The sequence below is a fragment of the Lepisosteus platostomus genome, chromosome 4 (genome assembly GCF_059453375.1).
Source record: "Lepisosteus platostomus isolate fLepPlt1 chromosome 4, fLepPlt1.hap1, whole genome shotgun sequence".
Taxonomy (NCBI): Eukaryota; Metazoa; Chordata; class Actinopteri; order Semionotiformes; family Lepisosteidae; genus Lepisosteus; species Lepisosteus platostomus.
The window spans coordinates 63,041,329-63,067,124 of NC_142614.1; the positions used below are offsets into that span (position 1 = coordinate 63,041,329).

The 25,796-nt window shown below is 37.6% G+C and overlaps 2 long non-coding RNA genes across 2 annotated transcripts in view; one reads left to right on the forward strand and one right to left on the reverse strand.

Annotated features, from left to right (window-relative positions):
• LOC148673574 (uncharacterized) overlaps window positions 1–24,970 on the forward strand; it is a 42,542-nt gene extending 17,572 nt beyond the window's left edge. The window contains exons 3-4 of the long non-coding RNA XR_015936059.1: window positions 18,411–18,460; window positions 20,011–24,970. This is a non-coding gene — a long non-coding RNA (uncharacterized LOC148673574). The remainder of the gene's footprint in view (window positions 1–18,410; window positions 18,461–20,010) is intronic.
• Window positions 6,910–18,417, reverse strand: LOC148673575 (uncharacterized). The gene is made up of 3 exons (XR_015936060.1): window positions 18,199–18,417; window positions 11,146–11,254; window positions 6,910–9,507 (listed from the first exon to the last, which is right to left on the reverse strand). It is a non-coding gene; the product is annotated as an uncharacterized LOC148673575 (long non-coding RNA).
• Window positions 24,971–25,796: the final 826 nt, after the last annotated feature.

Consider the following 25,796-nt stretch of genomic DNA (forward strand, 5'->3'; position numbering starts at 1 on the left):
CTTCACATAAAATAAAAAATTTATATCTTTATGTTTGAAGCCTGAAATGTGGCAAAAGGTTGAAAAGTTCAAGGGGGCCGAATACTTTCGCAAGGCACTGTACAGTGCTCAGACAGAACTGAGTCAGAGGAATGTAACACTGTGAGACTAAACAGGGGAATTGGCTTCACTTTCACACAGCTCTTCTGTTTAAATTGATGTGTGAGAGTCTGTTTTGAGATGGTATTGTTATTAATTTATTTGGCTGGTGCTTTTATCCAAAGCACCTTGCATTTGTACCCCCTTTATACAGCTGAGCATTTTACTGGAATGATCTGACTGAAGTACCTCACTCAGTTATAGAGCAGCAGTGTCCCACCAGGGATTTGAACACTCAGCCTTTTAGCTACAGGTCTAAAACCCCAACCACTCCTTCAGTCTGCTACTGTAGTGGTGTTGGGATGAATGTTAACAGATTTAACAATTAAAGAGCCCATCTTTGTTAGGCTCTAGCCTCACTAAATTGGGAAAATGTGCAGGAATGATGAATACATTTCCTATTTTGATGATCTTCAAGAACAACGTGAAATATAATGAGACAGTAACTCTCATTGGAAAGTTGTTGCATGTTATTAGAAAGCTTGATGATGCGACAGCAGCCATAGTGCTCACAGCAAGCTCCCCACACATCAGCTCTCAGTGGGGAGGAGAACAGCGATGAAGCCAATTCATAGATGGAGATTATTAGGAGGCCATGATTAGTAAAGGCCACTGGAAAATTTGGCCAGGACACCAGGGTAGCACCTCTACTCTTTTCAAGAAACGCCCTGAGATTCTAAATGACCACAAAGAGTCAGGACCTCGGTTTTATACCTCATCCAAAGGACGGAGCCTTTTTAGAGTACAGTGTCCCCATCACTATACTGGGGCATTAGGGCCCACATGCACCCACTAACACCTCTTCCAGCAGTAACCTTAGTTTTTCCAGGAGGTCTCCCATCCAGGTACTGACCAGGCTCACACCTGCTTAGCTTCAGTGGGTTGTCAGTTGTGAGTTTCAGGGTGATATGACTGTTGGCCATATGGGTGAATAATCTAGCAGCTAAAACATTAACATTTTCCAGCCAGCCATTTTCTAACTGCTGTATCCAGTACAGGGCTTTGGGGGAGCCAGAGTCTAACTAGAGAAGCAATGGACACAAGGCAGGATACTCCCTGGATGGGATATAGTGTGTTTTCACAAGTAAAATATTATAAAACCTGTGAGATCTCAGACTTTCGGCATTAGTACTACTCAAACAGTGTTAGAGAATCCCCAGGATGGGGAGCTGTTTGTCTCTTGCATCAGTTTTTATGCGCACGAAATAGTAAAGACCTTAGCCTGAACATCAGGCACAGAGCTGCTGAATGACCACCTTTTCTTGACACTGTGTTTGAAACAGAATCATGGGTGCCATGCCAAGACATAGACTATACCTTTTGTGAGAGCAGGAGGTACAGTTTTGAGTGCTTAACACCAAGGGGATTTATGATAAACAGGCTTTTATCTCACCATTTCTACTCTTCTTATCTGTGACCCTTACACTGGTTTTCTCTAATGAACAATAAGAGGTGCGTCAGCATTGAACTGTCTGACCTTACAACCGAATAATAATCTGAAGTCTTTTTGTCTCTGCAGCAACTGTTCACGTAGACAGGTCAGGCAGCCCTTGTTGTGTGTGGAGGGCAATATCTGATAAATCAATAAAGTGTACGGGAAAATGTTTTTCTAGGTCAGTGGTCAAATCTGTGGAAGCCGTTTTTTAAACAAAAGACAGGAGTAGGTGCTGCCCTGAGAGCTTGGCTCACGTTTAAAGTGATAAAAATGCAGCTGACAAGCTGTACAGCTAATTTTGATGGATCTGGAAATGAACCGTCCGTCTGTTTCTTTTGGCGCCTTACAATCTTTGCCAAACTTGGAGCAGCATTTATTTCTTTTAAGTGGGACCTGACACATTGACAGTTTCTGTCAACTAACAGGGGTGAATGCTTGTGCTAGAAAATCTTTACAAAATAACTATTTTTCTTTTTTCCCACTTTAGGTAGAGCGTTTACATTTGTGCAAAGCCCATAATCCCCCAGATGAAGCTTAAACAGGAAAACCAAAAATACCCTATATATTTTAAGAGGTGAATAATTAGAAAGAGCAGAGTCTGCCTAAGGAATTTCCTGAGAGTGTAGGCATTCTATGGTCAGTCATAAATGCAAACAAATATTGCTGTGACTTGTAATGGAAATTGAAACTGAACAAAAACAGTAAAAAGAAATTCTAAAATTGTAAATGTACTATGTCCACATTGTCTCTAGATTGAAGTTAGTTTTTATTTCTTTCAGTATTGCAAAAGTTAGATGGATTTATAAATGATTTTGATTATCCAAACAATTGTGTGTGCATAATGCAAACAAGAATGAATGGGAGCATTCCTGAAAATGTCAAACCAGTTTAATTATAAATGCTGTACTGTACATGCAAACAGTGTGTTTAGAATGGGTGCTGTTGCTTTAATATCATGACACCTAGTAATAAAATAACTGATTCAATTGAAATGCTCTTTTTATGGTTGTGTTAATAAGAATGACAGTTGATCATATATCCACCAAATCAAGGAAAAAGGCTACACTTTTAACTACACTGTATTTGGTTTCATTTTGAGCTAATGAGTAACAAAAGTAAGAATCCATCATTTACAGGGTGCAAAGGGTGGCTGTAAAACATCCCTGAATAATATCTGGAAGTAAATTAACAAATGTGTTATTCTTTTTTTATATGACTAAAGCGAAGGTTGCCAGTTTACAACTGATACATCCCAAGGCTATCATGGTTCTACAGACCATGAAATCCAAGGTTTTCTTCTCTGGTAATCAGTAAAGAAATGTCCATATTAAAGCTACAGGTATGGTCACATTTTAAGAAGATTATATCAAGGCTTCTGGATAGTCTTGAACTTTTAATTTTGAGAAAATCCATTTCAGATTCTACTAATTGCTTTTGCCAAAAAAGAGATGGGGAGATTAATGATTTTTTAGATCTACTACAGTATAAAAAATGCAATTTCAGCACAGTTCAAAGTTCACCATAAAACACATCCATGATTTATTTGTCTCTGCTGAGGTATGTCTTTGTACCTACAGTAACTGAGTATACTGTATATAGCACAAATAACACCTCAGCTGTTCTTAAGATCCATTGACTTCCAGAAATATAAAAATGGTTTATTTCAAGTTTTGGACATAATACCTTTGCCAAATATTGATATGAGCTCCCTGTCAGTTGAGGAATAGTTTTGTTGTGTCTGTTGCTTAGTTTAGAGGATCTGGAAATTCTCAGCTACACAGACAACCTGTCTGTCCTAAAACCAGATGATCTATGCTTGATCCCCACTCACTCACCTCAATATAAAGCTAGATGTGTTTATGTTCCTTTCCAGTGTCTTTTAACGGATCAATACCCTAACAAGTAGGATTCAGTTTGTCTTTGGAATGGCTGAAAGATCTTTAAATCAGTATCTCAAAAAAATATTTCATTTGTTGGCTGTGATTGAATGTATTGTACACTATGTATCATTAAAAAAGAAAGTAATTGTTGCATAATAATTTTTGCTGATACAAATAGGGACACCTAGCTTTTCTGCCTTCAGAGATCTAAAGTAGGGTCTGCATCCCTGTAAATCGACTGCATGCATATTCTCAGTGATGATCAGTATAGTTCAAAAACATTCGGTCAAGTCTTTTCTTTCCACTAATCCTCACCAATAGCTAGACTTCTGTTGTGAGTCTACACAGGTTAAAGATAACATCTGACCTCCCACTCATACAATTCCCTGTTGACATTGCCTGTTGGCTGGCTTGTTCTATGTTTTTCTTCTTGCACACTTTTAAGTAATGTTAGGTCAATTGTTGCATTCCTCCCTCTGGGGTATCTTTTCCAAAGACATGCATTATTTTCTGTCAAACAGTCTATGTAGCATGATACTCTTAATGCACCACTAAGTTTACCAGTGACATGAAGTCCCTAAGAGAGATGTTTTTTTACAAGCACACACAGACTTTAACTTCTTTAGAATCTGACAAACACAAACTCTGCTACTTATAAAGTGTGATTTTTTTTCCAACAAAAGCTCAGCAAATGTTTCAACTAAAAAATCTGAATCTAACATGAAATGACTCATACTTTCTTATTTTCTGCTCTCTACTCCCTCCTGCGGATAGAAAACCTTATGTAAGAAAGTAGGTGAATACAGGTATGTTTGGGGAGGAGGCTCTGGTTGAATTGGTTTCACTGTTTTTTCTAATGATTCTAAAGACACACTTCATTTCCTAAAATATGAGCTGAACTTTAATCTCTTTTCTGATTCCACAGAATTGGAAAGGACCATTGCAAAGATGGTCTAATTGCTCCAAATAAAACAAAAACAGAATATTCAGGCCATACTGTATAACTCAAGGATATAAATTATTAACATTATAATACAACTTGGGAAACTGATAACACTCTGTATGTAAAATACATTTTTAGGAGGGAGGGTCATTCAATATTTGTTACAGATACATGATAGAAGCAGATTGAATTCCAAGATCTTTTTTTCAATGGCTTTGATTGTTTTAGACTCATATTTGTTTGGTTTGAAGAACAATTTCAAATATGATCATTGGAGGGCTTCAGACACACATTGCAAAATTGCTCTGTTGACACCCCAGCTAGGGTTAGGGTTAGCATTCCCATTCTGTGCCGCATTTTAGTTCCCAAGTGAACTGAAGGACAAGTGGTAGTTTGCTCCTATCTTCAACTTTGCTTTCAAAGACTATTGGCTGCTTATATTGTATATTGAACCGTTCAGTAGTTGCATTCCAAAACTGAGTCAGATGAAAAGGTGGTTAAAAACCTGTTGTACTGGGTAAAACCCTTTCATTTTGCAATTTCTCATGCATCTAGATGTTCAACATGAGTCAACATGTAATGCTTCTTCCTACACAGGCCTTGAATGCATGCTCATGTAAATATAATTTTTTCAGTATTTTTCAGCAGTTTAAAATGTTTTCTTAAGAAGATACATGATAGAAGCAGATACAATTCCAAGAGGTTTTGTCACAGGACTGGAGGGCTTCAACGACACATTGCAAAATTGACACCGTAGTTAGGGTTAGGGTTAGCATTCCCACATTACTTAGACACTTTTACACTCGGTGCTGGATTTTGGTTCCCCAGTTATCCTTAGGATGAGTGATAATTTGCTCCTATCTGCGCTTTTACTTTTTGGACTGTTTTGGCCACCTTTTTGGATTTTGCCCTTATTCATTGATTTTATCCCAAAAGTGAGCCAGATGAAAAGTGTGAAGAATACCTGTTCTAATGGGTAAACTCTCTTCATTTAACATTTAAAGTGCAGCTAGAAGTGTAACTGCGGGCAAAATTCTATGGTTCTTGTAACCCTAACCCTAGCCAGGCATTAAAAGCATGCCAATTTATTTACCATTTGACAGCATTTTTCACTTCAATGAAAATTCAATGAAAAGAAGATGGATTATTAAAGAATATACATTTCCAAGAGGTTTTAAAAAACGTTTTGATTGTTTGAGACTCATATTTTTTTGGTTTGAGGAAAAAATTCAAATCTGATGATTGGAGATGATTGAGACACCCTGCAGGACTGCACATTTGAAACCCTGGCTAGGGTTAGGGTTAGCATTCCCACATTACTTAGACACTTTTTACATTCTGTGCCGCATTTTAGTTCTCAAGTGAACTTTAGGACAAGTGGTAGTTTGCTTCTCTTCAACTTTTTTTTCCTAAAGACTTTGGCTGTTTACACTGTATATTGCAATGTTCAGTAGTTATATTCCAACATTGAGTCAGAAGGAAAGTTGGAAGAAAACCTGTGTTTGTGTAATAATTTTTGTGTCTAACCAGCTGCAATCACTGTGCAGGGAGGCAGTCTAGTTGCCAGTTTCCCCAGTCAGACAGCCAAAAATACAGGTAGCAGCTAGCAACAAGATTAATGTGCAGAAAGACATTCCTTACTGTATATTGTGATATGTTTTGAAACTTGTTAAAATGTTATAAAATCTGATAGCATTGTAAAGCATGAAGTAATTCAACGCGAAATTTTAATGTATTTAATGGTTTTAAGTGACTCCCTTAGCCTAAAACATCTGTGTTTGACTCATTAAAAATAAAGTCTGAATTTTAGCTCTGCTGTGGATCAGCCCCCCACATTATGTATGAAGAAGCATCAGTACAGAGCAAAGCATTATCAGGATTCTACCAGATACAGTAAACGAGTGAAGAAATGGCATTAAGACAGAAGTGGGGGGTTGTAGCGAAGCTGCTGTTGGGAGCACGGGTGAGTCATCAAGCAGCGGAGTCAGTTTTATCAGGAGAGCCACATTCTTCGGTTTCTCACAGGGAAATCATGGAATAGGCTGCACCTGGTAACTTTAGCTTCCTATATAAGTGGTTCCTGAGGCAGTAAAGGTTACCTTTCTTCAGAGCCTTTCTGCAAACCCTCAAGGTTATGAATCAGTGAACATAGCGGAATAATATTGATAGCAGCCTCGGTTGTTTTCCTGGCTGGGACGCCGGCAAATAAGAAAATGGTTAATGGCCGCACCCGGCCAACCAGAATCTGGCCTCTCCAGAAGGGAGAGGTTATTGCCACTGCTAAGAAATGGTTACTGGTTATGGAAAGACAAGGTTGCGGTTCATGTGGTGACCCCTGGTCACGCTACTCAATAAAAGGGGGCTCTTTCACAGGGGTGTTCAATTAAAAAAACTATGATGGTAGTATTCTTAACTGATAAATGACTTGCTATAAATAGAGGGTTTCAGATGGCAGAACGTTCTGGCAAAATGAAGATCAATTTCTGAATGCTATAGAGGAGTAAACCACTGTTTATCAGTCTCTTGCATTAATGTTTAGCACTACTTCCTTTACAAAACTGCTCCTGTACCTGAAGCCCCTCTCACTAGAATTTCCCACTGCAAAACCTAAATAGAATTTCATTAAACAAGCATCAGCATTTCATTTTAACAATATGAAATATAAATATTGTTTATATTATAAATATTAATTAATATTCATGTATTATACATATACATTTAAATATAGATATTAACTAAATATTAATGTTTCGTTATATAAATATATAAACACATTAATATTAACAACCTCAACAGCATGTTCTTCACAGTTCAGAGAGACCTACGGGTGCAGCAGCCCAGAAAGCGGTTTGAGAAGCCACCTTTAAAGGTGCTATGTAAAATAAAGTTTATTATTATTATTATTATTATTATTATTATTATTATTATTATTAAAAAAGGCAACAGGCCAAGCCAGCCCTTGTTGTTATGTGATGGTTTGAGTCCTTCTACCAATACGAAAGACATAATCGCACAAGTACTTACAACAAAACACTTAGAATAGACCGGTAATATTAATAAATAGAAATATTTAAGCCAATCCTTTGTTGTGTCACTTTTCTTGCCAAATGGAGTTTATTATAAATTAGTTGAAGTACTGTAGGTAGCTCCGTCAGCATTCGTAGACTGCAAAGGAACAAGTACAGGTTTACTCCATACTGGAAAGAGAAGAAAGGAACACAACACTTTGCGTTTCCTTTCTTCCCTTTTCAGCATGAAATAAACCTGTACTTGTTCCTTTATTATAAATTGTCTTAGGAAAATTGGTTTTTCACTTTTAGATTACCAGAAGTTAACGTATTATCTGAACTTCAGAGGCAAGCCTGCCCCCACTGGCAGGGCCTTACACATCCTTAAATACAATTATAATTTGTTAGGACAGATAAAATTATAGATTGTAAATTTAATGACTGCATACAAAATTTTATAGACTACAGTATTTCGGTGCTGGAACAGAACCAAACTGTGTCAATTTGACCATTTTAGATTTTATTATACGAATTTAAAAGCCTTCACTCTGCTCTATCTAGTTAGAATGATAAATGAACCTATTATTAGTACATTCGTGTAAAACATCATGATACTTATATTTATGTGATTGACATTGTAATACTCAGCCATGTGTTTAAAATTCCCATAGTTCCGCAAAACTCCCTGGCTGTGTAGCAACCTCTTATGTCAATTTCAGCTGTGTATTTTTAATAATTTAAAGGCTTGAGAGGTGGCATGAGTATTGAGCCTTTGCAGCCTTGTACTGCTGGGGCCGGGGCTTCAGTTCCAGGCATGGGGTTCTGTCTGTGTGGACTTTGTATGTTCTTCCCGTGTTTTTGTGGGTTTCCTCTAGGCGATACATTTACTCCCACACTCCAAAAACATATTAGTAGGTTAATTGGCTTCCTGGGAAATTGGACCTAGGTGTGAGTGTGTGCTTCTCCCTTTGTGTCTGGCTTGCGCTGGACTAGCGTCCCGTCCAGGGTGTACCCTGCTTTTTGTCCACTGCTTGACGAGACAGACTCCGGTTCCCTAGTGCCCCTGAATGACCTTGTTCGGAAATGAATGGATGAAAAAATAAAGTTTTGTTCCGACACAGATTTTATGCAATTATAGTCTTTCACAGTACATACAGTAACAGTATGTGGGTTTTTTCCACAGGTGTTTCTTAGAGTCTGGTCAATTTAATTATATTTACTGTATAGTTGCCCTTGCAGTAACTAACTGCACTTACACTTGAGGTTTCATGCACATTCACAATCTAAGTGTGAATGTCATCAAAGAGAAGTGACCTTTTAGGGCTCGTCATCTCTTCCTCTAGGCTCAAAATAAATCCAGAGACTGGTCAGAGATTGGCCACCCCCTGCCTCCTTGAAACAAACGCAATACTTTCTTGGGTTCACAAGTTACTAAAGGAGATTTATCTGCAACTTCAGCATCCTCGTCGCCCCTATTACCAACTCACAAAGAAAGGATCCCGGAGGCACAGCGGGCTTTTAAGGAGCTAAAGAGACGGTTCATTTCAGCACTCATTCTACATCATCCATATCTGTCCTTTCCATTCGAGGTTGAGATTGATGCATCGGATGTGGGGGAGCTGTTTCATCCCAAAGGTCAAGTAATCCTCCTAAATTGTTACGAAGCGTTTTTAGGACCCTATGCAGACAGCACAATCCGGAAGGTAGTGAATAGACATGGGGAGGAGACGAGGAACTGGGCTGGTAGACGAACAGGGGAGCGTGACGAAGGTGTGCAGGTGCTCGAGGGAGCGTGGTCCAGGCAAACAGTCCAAGGAGAGTCTGAAGGGAAATCCAGAGCAGGCAAAAGTCCTGAGCCGGGTGATCCAATCCAAGAGACATGACAAAGTTAAAAACTTGAGCAGGATCCAGCGGACAAAGTTAAAAACCGGAGCGGATCTGGCGAAGGGTCAGGGAGATAAAAAGGGGTGATGGGACCAGGCGCTCCAGGTCCCAGACTAGGCTGGTTCAGGACGCCGATAGGAGGCCTACGCCCTCAAGCCGTGGACGTAAGGCACCTTGGTGGTGGGCAGGCCTCCAGGCATCCGTGTTCCAGTGCAGAGCCTGGAACAGAGTGAGTGTCTGGCTTTTAAGGTGGGCTGGAACAGGGAGCAGGTGCACAAAATCAACGAAAACGTGAAAGGGCCGGAGCGCCCTTAACGGGGAGGGACTACAATCATGACATAAACTGTATCTACAGTGCTTTGCGAAAGTATTCGCCCCCCTTGAACTTTTCAACCTTTTGCCACATTTCAGGCTTCAAACCTGAAATGGTCTTCATGGTCTTCATGATGCTCTCTGCGCTTTCAACAGAACCTTGAGACTATCACAGAGCAGGTGCATTTATACAGAGACTTGATTACACACAGGTGGATTCTATTTATCACCATCAGTCATTTAGGACAACATTGGATCATTCAGAGATCCTCGCTGAACTTCTGGAGTGAGTTTGCTGCACTGAAAGTAAAGGGGCCGAATAATTTTGCACGCCCCACTTTTCATTTTTTTATAATTTAAAAAAGTCTTCACAATTGTGTCCCACTTGTTGGTGATTCTTCACATAAAATAAAAAATTTATATCTTTATGTTTGAAGCCTGAAATGTGGCAAAAGGTTGAAAAGTTCAAGGGGGCCGAATACTTTCGCAAGGCACTGTATGTGCCTTCTTCTCCTGTAAACATTCTCCCGCAGAACACAATTGCAATGCAGGGGATAGGGAACTACTGGTGGTGAACATAGCTCTCGAAGAGTAGAGAAATCTCCTGGAGGGAGACTCACAGCCCTTCCAGGTGTTCAATGCAACAGAAAAAAGGAAGTGTGATGACAGTGAATTTTTTGTTAAAGAAATTGACTAATTATTTTATGACTGTAGTGGTAATAATGTTTAATGAATTTCTGATGAAAAAAATAGTGTAACTGAAAATTTTGAAAAGGAACAGCACCTCCTGTTAAGGTACTGGACATGAATATAGTTTGGACTTGACCATGGGGGGTTCCTGTAATATTATCTTCAAACCTTGAAGCGTATGACAGTTTGAGACATATTCCTTCATTGATTAAGTTGGAGGATAAAAGGGTTTACTTTTTATAATGTTTAGCCCATATGTTTTCAGATGTACTGTATAGAGCCCTGGCATGTACTGTAAAAACATGTTTATGGGAATTGTAAAGGGTTAAGCCATTTGGACTGTGGGAAGAAGAGTAATTTCTCGGGAAAGTCTTCTCATTTGTTTACACTATACACAGTCTTTTGCCAACTGTCTACAAGCTAGTGGTAGGGTTGTCTTAGGGGAGAACAGAGGGGGTATAGAGATAAAAAACTTCAGGGAAATTATTCTGTGGCAGTTCAAGACACAGTTGTGTCTTATGATATGGGTGTGGAGTTGTCCTATTTAAATTTCCCTCCAACGAGACTGTTTAGGTCTGAATGAAGTGATTGGTGCTCTAAAAACCCCTAAGCAAGCTGTGGGGAGTGACCTCAAGGGGATGAGACACAAGTTAAGTGATCTAAGGAATTAACATATTACAGCTCTGTTCATGGATCTAGTGAAATGAGACTTCAGTTTCTCCTGGCTGCAATTTCTGTTTTGGAGGAGAGAATGTTGCATGTCTAACCATTGAGAGAAGAATAAGAAAAGGGAGAGGTATTTTAGATTTAGATCATCTTATGCCAAGCAAAAAAGTGAAGGTCTGTGAATCTTACCTAAGTCATTAGCTGCACCTGCTTTGATTTCTCCATTTGGTTCAAAGGAATCTTGGGAGTTCCTCCAATCAGACTCAATGAGATAGGGTATTTGCCTGAGCCTTTAATTCTTGAGAAAGAAAGGGAGAAGAGGGTAAGATGGGTTTAAGTTAATGGATTCCCATTTCCATGCACATGGTTGTGTACTATTTTGGCTTTTTTGAAGGAAACCCTTAGAGGTCACAAAATGTGTTTGATTTTTATCATTTTTATTTTTATTTTATTTTTTTATCATGATTTTTATTTAAGAGTTTTATCATTTAGACAGATACTCCATATGCTATTAGGAATGTTAAAAAACTAAGTTCACAGAGACTGTTTGAGGGCAGGTCTCAAAGGTGTGAAGATTCAAAGGCTGGTCTAGTGAGTTTTGAGGTTTTGAGCTTTGGCAGGGACATGCTGTCCTCTGAGACCGTAGTGAGATCTGTTTCTAAGTGGGATGTACCGTATGTCAGTATTTAGATGACTACTGCACATCTCACAATAAGATGTTCTAGCTGTTTATGTTGTGACTGAAGGGCACTCACTTGGCTTTACTATCTGAAAAGACTGTGCCTAACTGAAGATTTGAATAAAAGTAAGGTTATAAATGAGAGGCCATTCAGCTCTTTGATTCAGAAGAGCTTAATAAAGGGTGGAATGGTGGCACTGTGGCTAGATATCTGTGCCTGTGGCTAGAAGGTTGCTGGTTCAAATCCCATGGCTGGCAGAGGACTCCTACTCCATTGGGCCCCTGGGCAAGGCCCTTAACCCCAGCTGCTGCAGGGGTGCTGTCTAAATGGCTGACCCTGACCTCAAGCTTCTCTTAATGGAGAGCAAGTCCAAGCAAAAAGATAAATTCCTAATGCAAAAAATTGTATATGGCTAATAAAGTGATATTATCTTCTTGTCTTAGACTACATACAGTATATAGTTAGAAAATGATAAAAAAATGTAAAATGTATTTATACTTTTTTCTTACTTTCTTAATTGAATATTTTATCTGCATCTTTAAAAAACGCACTAAGGCCTTCAGTCCAGGGGTTATTTCATAAACCTTTAAACACAAAAAAATAAGGAAAACTAATACCACTTCTGAATTTATAAGAATAAAACAATAGAACATTTGTTTTTAGGTTATTTGGATGTCTCATTCTCCTTATATTTTTTTACAATTAACATCAAGTAACCAAGAGTGAGAAGTCAACAAATGTGGAATTCTTCAAATGTTTAAGCTTAGGATCTATTGTAAACAGAAGATAAAATAATTGATAAAAAGATATTAAAGATAAAAGACAAATATAAAACTCAGAAGTAGAGTCAAAGCTGTGCAAGGTGGCAAGGGATACAATAAATGTTTGTAACTTATAGCTGGATGTACTGTACCTCATTTCTGGTTGAAGAAATCTTGTCATAAAAATTAAACTACCTCTTCCGACACAGGGTTATGAGGTGTAAATCATGTGCTTGTTGCTTCTTGAAAGAAAACAAAGCAAACGTGTTAGGTAGTGCTAATGAAAGATCCAAAATAGAAAACAAAATTACTGATCTCTGTTGGCAGCCTCCTTAATAACAGCAGCCTGCCACTTTTACGCAAAGCAGCAAAAATAGACCTGCCTACTTGCTTTCTTGCTTTAGCTCCAACGTCAACTGTGTCATGACAACGCATGGTAAAAATGCTCTAATATAGGCTATCACTACCATTAAATGACATTAAAGAGAATACTTATTTAGTGATGCATATTCAATATGCTTTGTCCACATTTGTTTTAAAGACTTATACGATAGACAGACAAAACAATGTTTTTTTTCATACACAAGGTTAAAATTATTGAAAAAAAACGTTTTAGTATGTTTCAGACCAAAGTTCGTCTTCTGCTCTTAAGAAAAAGACATAATTTAAAATTCTGTTTCATATGAATTTAAGATTCCCCCAAAACATTCTTTCTTAATAGCTGAAGCCAGATTTTTGTCTGAAATAGTGTGAAACAGATTATTTTTTAATCTTTTAAACCTTGTGTACGGCATAAAAATCTTTCACCTATTCATAGTTTATGCTTCATTCCACTTGTATTTTATTTTGTATTTTTTAATTATAATTATATATAAAATATAATATTTTAATTTCCTTTTCTCTCTTTCTGTCAATCTCTTCTTCCCTGTTTTAAATAGCAAAATTTCCCTGGCCTTTAGAAAATAATAGCCTGTACGTTACCATGGTAACATGTACTAGAAGTCAGTACTGTACCTTCCACGTAATTGTGAGAGATCTGTTGAAAACAGGTTTTATTTTATTTTGTGCTTGTGGATAGAAGACCCTCTTACTTTAAAGACTATTATTAATGGCCATCTGTTGAAAAAGGAGTGCAGCTGTAGTAAGAGGGTGTTTATTTTTCCTTTTTTCCCTGAAAGCTGTGCGGATATGTTCAGAATCTTAATAAGTGTTTACCAATTGAAGCACACTAGTGGAACACCTACTTTTCTGAACCAATGACATGCTGCCATTAGGGAGAATTTGAAAGGAGGCAGTGTTCTCTGTTTTCAGTAATGTGAAGTCTGAAATCTTGGTAAGAGTCTCATAGTAACTTTTAAAAGATGTTTCGTGGTGTTTTTTCCACCAGAAACATATTTGATCATGACCTCTGAGCCTCGGACCTCTTGTAAAGATAAGATAAAATAATTAACAGAAAAAAGACAGTCCCAGCCTATATATTACTTCAGACATGTGAGATTTACTTGGGATGTAGAGTTGTAGTGACCAATGGTTCATGGTTCTAATTTAATGAGCAACTGGACTTTTTCAAGGACAATTAGGCAAGATCAAAAGCTAGACAGTGAAAAGAGAATGTTTCTGACCTCCCTTGTCTTCTGCATACTTTTGTTTTCATCTAAGTGTACATTTGTCACTTTCTAGGACATTAAGAAAAAACTGACATTGCTAGAAGCATCATTCTTTGAATTGGAACACCTTCTAAATGTTGTTGTTTTTTTATTGTGCACATAGTCCCAGTCTACTAGTCTTTTTCTGGTAGAGTAGGAAATTGAACAGTCTTTAAGCATAACTCCCTCCGTCTTAAAATATAATTTGTAATAGTTCTCTACTCTGTGTAAAAGTACTCATATAAGTTGGATCAGTGAAAAAATTGTCTTCCTTTTGTACCTTTTGAAACAATTGTCACAAAATTACAAGATCCCCCAAACATTTTTAGTTTATTATTTTAATATTATTTAAATTTCGGGCCTTTGGCACTGTTCAGCCATGTCTTTAGACATCCCCATATTAACATCACGTTTGCAAAGTAGTTTAAGATGAAAAGGTGAGTTATAAAATAATGAATGATTTCTGCATTGAGTCATTAAAATATGATTTGTGTTCCAATGTTTATACAAGCCATGAAATGAAAGGAATTAAACATTGTCTATAATAATAAACAGCTCAAAGGCAGACATTGGCAAGTCTTTAAACTACCTTGCCATTACATGTTCCATGTTCCACAGGCAACAGGGTCAAAAGGTAAGGGCATTTTCTTCTTAAATAGCAAAGCCATAATAGATTTAATGTTCATGACATGAATATTGCTGAACTTATGTCCCCTGTTTCATATACCACAAACCTCTTTTTTTAGTATGGGGTAATGGTTTACGTTTCAATGACTCACATGGTACAGATGCCAGGAATATTAAGCTAAGTCAAATGAATTAGCTTAACTACGAGACAAGGGAATGTTTTCAAATCCAGAATAATTTTGTTAAAGCTCATCGTGGTCTTCTGGGTGGAAGTATTTTTAAGAGCAGCCTTCATAAATTTTAGGATGTGAAGTGCGTGCCTGTTTTTCTGCTGGGTTAAAGGGGACCTGCTAGTCTTCCTAATGCATGTTTCAAATGGTGAATGACTGCAAAACATTTCTTGCCAGTTGTTATTCTGTAGTCACATATTTCTTTACCTAATCTAAAAATGCATTTGGAAAGTTGATATCTTTGCAATTTTTTAGTTGATCATTTCCTCTCTAAAACTCCAAGTTAAAAACGTAGATTTAGTTCAACATAATACACAAAACGGCTATCAACAAACTTGCTTATAGAAATTCTCTTGCACACAAATAGTGCCCGGGTCTCATTTTATATTGTATATTGTCTAGAAATTCCTACTCTGACTTCTGATTGCTAACCTCAGACAAGTAGTATACAAAAAATGAGTATTGAAATAAATAAAACTAATGGAAAGAATCTCACCTCTCATATAAATATGTAATAAATCTAATACAATTATGTGTTGATGTACAGTTGAGTACCGTGATAAGCTTGCAAGCAGCTTCCACACATGCAGAAGGATTCTAAAGTATAGATGTCATGCCTTCAATGCTGATACTGACGCTTCTTTAAAGAGGCGCACTGAATGAGGACCTCCAATAAATTAACAGCAAATTAATCAAATGAGTAAAATGAGCTGAATGACCTCCAATCATTTTTAACCTTACTCAAGGTGCTGGGTTCCCTGCCAGATATTCTCCCATCTGGACCAGTCAAGAGCCATAATCTCCCAGGAGGTAATATAAATGTTGCATTTTTTCCATAGTTGCTTTGTAATGGTCCTTCTGACCTCCTCTGATGCAACTGCCTTAGTTAAACTGGGGGAAGATAACCTTGGAGTCTAGAGTGAAAATGACCAAATGCCTTTGCAAGTCTGGTCCATTCACTTTTTTATATATATTTCAGACAGAAGTACCTTTATCTTATTCAATTTTAAAATTACAGATATTTTGGTGAATATAAAATTATATCGTAAATATAATTTATTACAGTTGTAGAAAAATGAAAAATACCAGTAATCTAACATCAACTCATATAATGGGCCATGGTACATTGCAAAGAAATGAGTGGCATGTGTTGATATGCAAGTAGAGTGAATACAGAAATGTACTGCATGACAATGCTTAAAGAGCAAAGTGATGGATGAATGGCCATACTGTTAACTAAGTGTGAGCTGAGGTTTCTCAGAATTAAATGCTTGTATTTGCCAAACAGAAAGAGTGGACTAGTAAATGTCCATCATGTTTTCAGGTACTGTGCCTTGGTTTACTGATGACTATGTAAAGTTGAAATGCAAGAACAAAGGTCACTAGCAGAGTACAGCAGGGTTTTTCCACCTGACCTGATGTTTTTGTATCAGAATGTGATCTGTTTGGGGGACATTTGTAGCTAGCACCACTAGTTACTAACCCACTGTATGTACAGTAGCATGTTTTTTTTGTATTTGTACAAAACGTGTATCTCAGGCCCCAAAAGCTAAGATTTGATAATAAAGGTTAATTTGGAAGAGACTGAATCTATACATTTAATCTAACGTAGCACAAGAATATTCACCACAGAGCCTACACCTATCCACTCCATGATAGAAATCTGGCCCAAATAGCACCTTAATTATTTGATTGCCATTTTGCAGTATGGAAGGTGACTGCATTACAGCAGATTGGACCACAAGACCACATGTTGAATAGTCCTGATGTAGCACATTCATGACAAATAGTTAAGTGATTCATTCCAGAAATAATGAAAGGGATCACCTTGTGCAAGTATAGTTGATGAGTAAGAGGAACAATAATCCAGCATCTGTCTCCTTATTAAGAATTTGTAACCCTAACAAATTGTAAATCCACATTATACAGTATTTATCAACTAGTGTTATGATTTACTGATAACTCTTCTAATGAAGGTTCTCAATCCCCTGCTCCCACTTAAAGGGTAATTGCCTCAGTTAATTATCAGTTCCGGGATACTTAAACCCTACCCTGCCCACTGTCAGCTGCTCTGTCATTGAGCTTACTACTTGTGAATGAAAGTGCTTCTTGTACTAACCAGCCTGCCAGTACAGCTCAGTTCCTTGCCTGAATCAGTGTTACACCTGTCTGCCTGCTAGATGCACCCTGTATACCCTGTTCTGTCCTGTCCGGCGGTGTTGTGCAGCCACCCTGTTCAGTTCTGCCTAACTGCACCGTCCGCCTCCGGTCTGCCTGTCCAGCTCATCCCCTTCGCTGCTAGTCATCCTAGCACATCTCTCGCTCTTGCCTGCCAGCCTGCCTTCACCAGAACTAGCAAGTGCATTCCTTAGCCTGTCAAACTTGCACAGCTTTCTCCAAGAAAGAAATCCAAGAAAATCTTTATTTTAGTTTCAAAAAGAAGCCGTCAGTCATACACACTAAGAAAGAAACACACCTTGAATTTTACATGAATCCTTAAGTAAAAGTATATACTGTAGCTACAGTATTCCAATTTTGATTGCATGAGGTCATTTAAACTGAATATATATATAAATATGGTATACAATTCAGGGCTTCGCATCCCTGTGCTTTTTTATATAGTGACACCTTGTGGGTTGAATGTAGACCAAATTTCATTATATGACTGGGTATTCGTATTTAAACTATTGTTCAAATGCATGTTTTTTTTTTAAACATTACCCATTGTAATGTGGATGTTAGCGTTGCTACCTGACAAAGTTTTTTTTTGTCAGGTTGGAACATTAGGAAATAGATATACAGTAGACTCGCGTTTTACACAACTATTTTTTCACGCAACGAATACATTAATGAAAAATAATGTGGGAAAGTTCCCAGATTCAGATATGGCGCGACAAACACCTAAACTACGTTTTGGGAAATTTTATCTATTTTTCAGTTACATAACCTTCTCTGTTTCAGTTTGTAGATTACGCTCACGTTAAAAAACGTTATTGTTAGCTGATAGGTCACACTAAATAATGTGACAAGGAAAAAGGGTGATACCAGGAAGAGAGAGGAGAACGAAGCAGTTGGAAATGCGACTGTTAAAATACATTTTAAAAAGAGAATACCAGTCTCTATCCCAGATATCTCAACTTTGAAAAACTGATTTCAGCGGCGGGGAGGGATGTCGTCCCTCCCGCGAAAAGTTGCGGATCGCAGAGGGGGGGTTGGTCCTCCTTGAAAACCAATCACAGCTATATAATTAAATTATTCGCTGATATAGATGCAATACACTATAAATGCTATAACTCACCCGCCCAGCTGAATAGTCGCACTTTCTTTGCAAACTTTCGTTGTGCAGAGATGCGGCTTGTGTAGCAGATTTGGGAAAATTTTAGCGGGAGGCGATTTCCGGGAGATTATGGATCACCGGCGGGAGTTAGGGAGGAGACGCTTATTTCCGGGAGACTTGGGAGAGTGTTTAACCACCCCTTTACAAACCCCACAGTTACACTAGTTACAGAGCCTATAGCCCGTTGCTGCTTTCTTTATCGTGCGACATTCTCCTCAATATGGTAAGTACTAAGAGGAAAGGAACAAGTACAAATGGGAAAAGCAAGTCCAGAACAGCCTGATTTGGAGGTAAAAATCGAAATTTTGAGCAAGTTAAGAGATGGGATGATGGTGACCACTTGGTTTACATGTTTCTGCCGACTAAAACATCCCTCCTGAAATTGGAACTTTGATTCAGTGATTATAATATGAAGAAGCTATTTCCTCAGTCTAAAATAGATAGAGTCTCTTGGTTAACAAGAACATACCAAAGGTTACAAAGCTGCAAGGCCATTCAGCCTGTCTTAACCAATAGTTTGCTCATAGCTAATTGATTTGAAGATCTCATCCAGTCGTTTCTTGAAAGAAGACAGACTGCTTCAACAGCATTGCAAGGCATCTTGTTCCAGACCTTGTTTTAAAATACAGCAACTCATAAATAATTTTTAATTCCTTTTTTTGTGTTACACTACTCAGTTGGGGGAATTCACAAAGCACAATTAGTGTGATGTACTGGAAGGCTATAAAACAGTGACAACTGGACATCTGTCACCCCTCCACATTATCATTAGAGTAAAATCCTGTTCCTAGTAAGTAAATTATTTTAGAGCAATGTGAAATAGAAAGTAATTTTAAATGTAAAGCTTTCAGACTTCAATGAGGAATTGATGGACCAGTCATTATTATATTTTTTTAATGTTGTCCTTATGTTTTTAAGAATTTGTTTTGAAAAATCATGATCAATTTCATTATAGATCAATGTATGAAGTGTATTTTAATGTTCTCCGTACATTTGCTTTCACTGGATTCAGAAATGAATGTTGATAAAAAAAATTCTCAGTATAGCCTTTTGTGTTTCAATTGAAATTCTAAATAAAGTGAAAGTGAAATGTCTTTAAATTGCTATCAATCAATAATCCAATCAATAAATAACAACAGGGAGTAATTAGATTTCAGTATCTGCAGCTTATTGTATCGTCGTATGTCTGGAAATCGCCCACTTTTGAGTTTCAGCCATTTATTAACTGGAATCCATTTTCTCGTTTTGTAAAGAGTAACAGCATATACAGTATAATGCTATATACAGTATAGTGATGCTTTTTTGTTCTTTTTACACCAAAAGGAATATTGTAAGAACAGAAACAGCTATCTTGTTCTTGTGTTTCATTATTTTTCTCTCTAGGATCAATTGAATTTACATGTCCCCCTTAAAATCTTATATCCATAAAAACATGTATTATCCTTATGCTTTAGGTTTCTGTGTTCATTATTTTGAAAGAGTCCTAAAAAGCAAGTAAGAATGTTGTAATATTACAGTATTGTATCTAAACTTTAATAATTCAGATATTACAGCCATTGTTTGTTGTTTTTTCAGCATTATAATAATTATTTGTGTTGGTTCCTGTCACAGGGTTTGGTGGGTATGCTTTGAAGAATATATAGCAAATCTGGATATACCACACATTTTACAGCTTTAATCTCAATTGTCAAGCAGAAGTAAAGTTTGCTGATTATTATGAAGGGGTCACCTGGCAATTAAGAGAACATTTAAAGACATTTCCTTTTCTTATAGACTCGTATATTGAGGTTTGAGGAAGAAGAGGTGGTCAGAAATGTCCTTGTCTGATGAACTTGCCGAGCAATGAAACGGAAGAGCTCGAAGGAAACCAGGTCGCTGATGGACGTGGTGTAGATGGACCACTAGGTGGCACCGTCTCAGGAACAGAATTTCCAATTCACTGCCTCAGGGGACACTGTTCTGTTGGAGATGCTGTCCTCCTTCGGATTAGTTGTTAATCTGAGGTCCTGACTACTTGGCCTTTAAAGACTGCGTTGCACTGTTTGTAAGAGTAGTGGTGCTAATCTGCCCTGGCTAAATCCGGCTCACAGTTTATGTAATCCAGGTTTGTCCTGTACTTCCATGGTAGATGAAATGGGTTCCCTCTTGGACAGTATGTAAAGTACTTTGGGACCCTTTGGGATAATGGTACCACATAATTGCATTTAAATATTATTTATTATTTTTTAACAGATTTATTAAACAAAGATTTATAGGAACCATTATCCTACCATTCACCTGTTTAATAGAAGTCAGACTTTCTTAGCTGTAATGACTGCTCAAACAGCTGTTGCCTAGACTGCTCTTGAATGCTCTCTACATGCCTTGCTTTCTCTCTTATCCTTATCCTGTTCTCTGTTCTTTGAGCTACTGTTGGTCTATTTTGCCATCCTTTTCAGTAGCCCTGTCACTTGGTTGAAAATTGTTTTCCACCACAGACGTCTCTGATCTTAGATCCAGCAGACCTCATGATTAATGCTACTACTGTATGCTTGTGATTGGAGCTCTTCTTCGTAGTGGGACTGATATCAGGTAGTACACGTTAGGAAAAGCAGAAGCATTTAATTATTTGAAGTAAAAAAAAAAATCTGTACCCCTTATCCACAGTTTGGTAATTGGGGAATTGGGATTACTGTATATACGGCTATTTAAAAGTATTTACACGCAATAACCTAATAACCTTGTATACCTCATCAGGAATGTCTGATAAATCATTCTGATAGCATAGCTGTATACATCAGGTATTCAATGAAAGATGTAATGACATGCTGAAATCAAATCAATTTCAAATCAAATCATTTCATTTAAACCGGAATCACGCAACCTTTCACCAAAAAAGGCCACAAAGATCATATAAATATACACTAATTGCTTATAACATTTTATTCACCCAAATCATCTGACCCTAATTTAGCCTTTTTCATAATCATAATATTTCTGTCAATCATATCATAATATTTTTCTGTTTAATGCTAATCTCATTCCAGGTGTAAACTTCAGCTTTACTGAAGGATGTGAATGTCATTTTGCCATTCAAATGGAAGTCTGTGGGTGATCACAAACGGCTCAGAAATGCCATATACAGTGGACTCCGGGATTATTGGCACCCTTTGATAAATATGAAGAAAAAATAAGTATAAAACAAATACTAAATTAATTAAGCCCTGAAATATATTTCCAACATAAGAAATTAATTATCTTGAATTAATGATTAAAGGGAATCAACCAATACAAAAAACTGTTACATTATAAATTATTTTCCCCAAAATTTAAGAAACACAATTATTGGCACCCCTGTTTTTAGTATTTGGAGGAGCCTCCCTTGGCAAGGATAACGGCAGTAAGTCTTTTCCTGTAATACTTTATCAGGTTGTTGAACACACTGGGAGGGATCCTAGACCATTTCTCCAAGCAGAACCTTTCCAGATCCTTGAGGTTTTGTACTGTAAGTGTGCGTTTATGGACAGCCCTCTTCAGCTCAGGCCACAGGTTTTCAGTAGGGCTCAAGTCAGGGGACTGAGACGGCCATGGCAAAACACTGATTTTCTTTTCTGTCAACCAATTCTTTTTTTATTTTGAAGTGTGTTTTGGATCATTGCCATGTTGAAAGATCCATCTTTGGCCAAGACGCAGCCTCCTGGCAGAGGCAACCAGGTTTGTGGCCAAAATCCTGGTACTTTTGAGAATTCATGATGCCATCGATCTTAACAAGGGCTCCAGGACCACTGGCAGCAAATTAGCCCTAGAGCATCAAAGATCCCCCACCATATTTGACAGTAGGTATGATCTCTTTTTGCTATATGTATCCCTCTCCTTACGCCAAATATACCTGTGATGTTTGTGGCCAAAAGGTTCACTCCCAGTCCAAGTGCCAATAGCGTTGGGCAAACTCCAGGTGCTTCAATTTGTTCCTCCGCAACAGCAGGGGCTTTCTTCTGGCAACCTTTGTTGGGGTGCCAGAAGAATAGCTTGTTGGCATGGAGGTGTTGTCTAATAGTCGTTGTAGAGATGAGATGTCCCCACGATGAAACCAATCCTTGTATTTCTTTAACTGAACCCTTTGGATTTTTCTTTGCCACCCTCACCATCCTTCTCACTGTGCCTGGGGATGAGATAGGCTTCCTGGCTTTGTCGTTCCAGTGGTGTTGAATTTTTTAATTATAGCTCTGACAGTCGATATTGGTATTTTTAAGGCTTTACTTTTTTTTTGTACCCATTTGCTTTGTGAAGATCAGCAATGGTTTGCCTCATTTCTGTTGTTAGTTCTTTGACCTTTCCCCAAGCTGATGGATGACAAAAGATTTTTCTGTGCGTGTTTCGTCATTGTAATACCCTAGGGAAACAGGAAGTCACTACAGTACACACATTAGTTCCTTAAGACAAAATTGAACTCAAACAAGATAAATATATTATTTGTTCAGATGTGTTTGATTGTATTTGAAGGGATCTTGAAGGGTGCCTATAATTTTGGTTTTCAGGTAATACAGCATTACTTGTTTACAGTTAAATGTTGAAATGAAAAAAATGTTTTAGAAAAAAAAGACAATTATTCACATAACATCATAATTAAAAATCCGTCATTACCCACAGTATGTGGTTTGTTTTATAATTACTTTTTTCTTCATGTTTATCAAGAGGTACCAATAATTCCAAAGACCACTGAATCAACTGAAATAACACTTATTTATGCAGGAATCGTGATAAAAGGGCATGTGCTGTCCTACTAGGATGTTGTTTTGTAGTCTTTCCTTTGATCAGAAATTCCTGAGACCTGGCTTGTCTACTTTTACAAGATGTAGTGATTAGCACTGGAAAAAACAAAGCAGACTGCAGAAAAAGCCAAGAGTATTAGTGACCCACAATCATGAAGCCCTCACTCTTGAATAATTTCCTGTTGACTCCACAGATGCATGGTTAAAAACTTTGAAGGGATGAACTTCTCAGGAGCCGCTTCACAAAAGGAAGCTGAATACAGCTGCGGGTTATTTAAGCAATCAACACCAAATACAACTAACGGAAACATTTTACACATGGCTTAACATGCACAGAGGGTTAGGTAATCATGGTTAAATTGTCAGTCTAATAAGTCAATCACTTTCTGCCCAGTTTCATATAAACTGAAATAGGGAAACAGAAAGATAATAGTTGTATCGAAAGGTCTACAGTATATGGAGTAAACATTCCTTTGCAGCACAATGGATATAAAGACCTTTGCAATAGAAAAAAAAATACAGTTATGCATACTTTATATAAAGCATCTTACAAAAGTATTCAGACCCTTTCTATGATTTACCATTTTGTGAAATTACAAAATGATGCATATACGTATTTTTAAACATAGTATTTTTTTAAACCCGAGTGCTTACACTGAAGACTTCCAAGTGTAAGATATGTTACAGTAAATGTTTGCAAAAACTAAAGAAAAAAAAATGTTAATTGAATATAAGCGTGGAAGTGTTCAGACCTGTGAAGCTCTTATAGCTGCCTTTTGGGTAAGTTTCTCCCAACTTTCTGCACTGGCTAGTTGCACTTTTTACTTTTACTTCTTGGCAGATTTTCTCGAGCTTCCTCAAGTTGCTTTGAGATTTCAAGTTTTCTCAAAGATTCTCAGTAGGATTGAGAACCTTGAGGACTGAAGACTTTGAATGGGCCTCTCAAGGACATTCACTTTCTTTCTGAAGCTACTCCTCTGTAGTTCTGGCCTTGTGCTTTGGACGACTGTCCTGCTGGAAGGTGAGCTTTTGTCCCAGTTTTGGGTCTGAAGCAGGTTTTCTTTAGTCTTAAAAGTTTTACAATTTTAAACACTTTGCCACACTGGGATGCTTCCTGACAAAAATCTAAAATAATGCTGCCACCATCATGCTTGACATTAGGATGGTTTTGACTGAGTGAGGTATTATGTTGGGGTTGTGTCAGGTGTACAGTAAGACTTCGTATTTAGACCACAAATGTCCAATTGCTTGTCATGACTGCAAGCTTTAAAGCTATAAAATATGAAAACTGTGCAAGGGTCTGATACTCTTCTAAGGCATCGCATACAGTATATCCCTACATACATACAGTAAATCATTAACCTCAAAATGGGTCAGATGTCCTCTTCTTGTTTGTACACCTTCTTATGTTGTTTTTAAAAACATTGTTAATTCAACTATAAACTATGTATTAATTTTCAAATTATTTTTAAATGTAAGCTATTCATTCAGTTAAACCAGGGGTCTCAAACACGCGGTCTACAACGACTCACATGGACTAACAAAAAGTAAAAATAAACTTTGGTCGTTTTGGTCATTTAATACATTTTTTGTTCTATAGATTCATTTTCTCTTTCAATAATCGCCATGGAAATATTGTAGCCCCCTCGCCAGGTGATGAAGCGGAGGCAAACCTGGCTGATGCATGCGCCGCAGCGCAGGCTGGGAACTGTAGCCAGGAGATGGTCTGAGGGTCCACAGAGTGACCACTAGGTCACCCTGCCTATGTAAATAGTGACTATAAAACCTCATGTAAATAGTCGTTAATTGTTTACTCCTGTTTTGTCCCTTGTCTTGTAACCACCCTAAACCTGCGTAAGTGTCCGATTCACAGCCCTTGTGAGTGTGTTAACCCAGAGAGTTGGTGAGTATGTCTCTGTTGCCTGATTGCTGGCCGATGGAATGCTGTCAATAAAGAAAGTAGACAGAAAGAAGTAGAAGAATGGGTTCTCGGGTTAGTCTCTGCATCTGCTAGAATCATTGCAATGTTTGGCAGTTACATACGTATGTGAACAGTTTTTCTCATCAATGAAGATCGACACATCAGTTTTACAGTCAAGACTCACCGATGAACATTTACGAGTACGATTGCGATTGGCTTCTTCACGTTGTATCAGGCCTAATGTTGACATTCTGGTCTCTGCAAAATGCTGTCACAAAGTAGCCAGAATGAAGAACTTCAGAAATAAACTCACATGATGTGGAGTACGTTGAGTAAACTTAACCAACATATCTGAAATACAAATGTCAGTTTCAATTAAGTTTTTAATATTTGATGCATTTTGTACAATATGTGTATGAATGCGGAACGCCAATTTGAGCATTTTATCAAATGCAGCCCCCATATTTATTTGAGTTTGAGACCCCTGATTTAAACTATAAATTGTAACATTTTTACTAGTATAGTATATTGTAAAAAGGCTCAAGTCCTACTTTCTTATTATTTATATAAAAGAAAAGCAAAAATGTTGACCTACGACTTTACTGTGACACAGATGTCACCCATAGAAGCTTGTACACAGAAGAAGATGTATATTTACAATGTATGCTGTAAAAAACAGGAAACAATATACTTTACCCTATAGCGCAAACTCTACCATGCTACTTGATGCAAACCCAGTTCCCATTGTCTGTTGTTTTGTATACAGTATATGTTTCAGTGTTTTATGTCTTCATGTACTGTTGATTGTGTGACTGTAACGTTGATTGGGATTTATCGTTGGGTTCTGTATCTGATTTGTTTATTTGTTGCTTTGGGTACTTTCATAA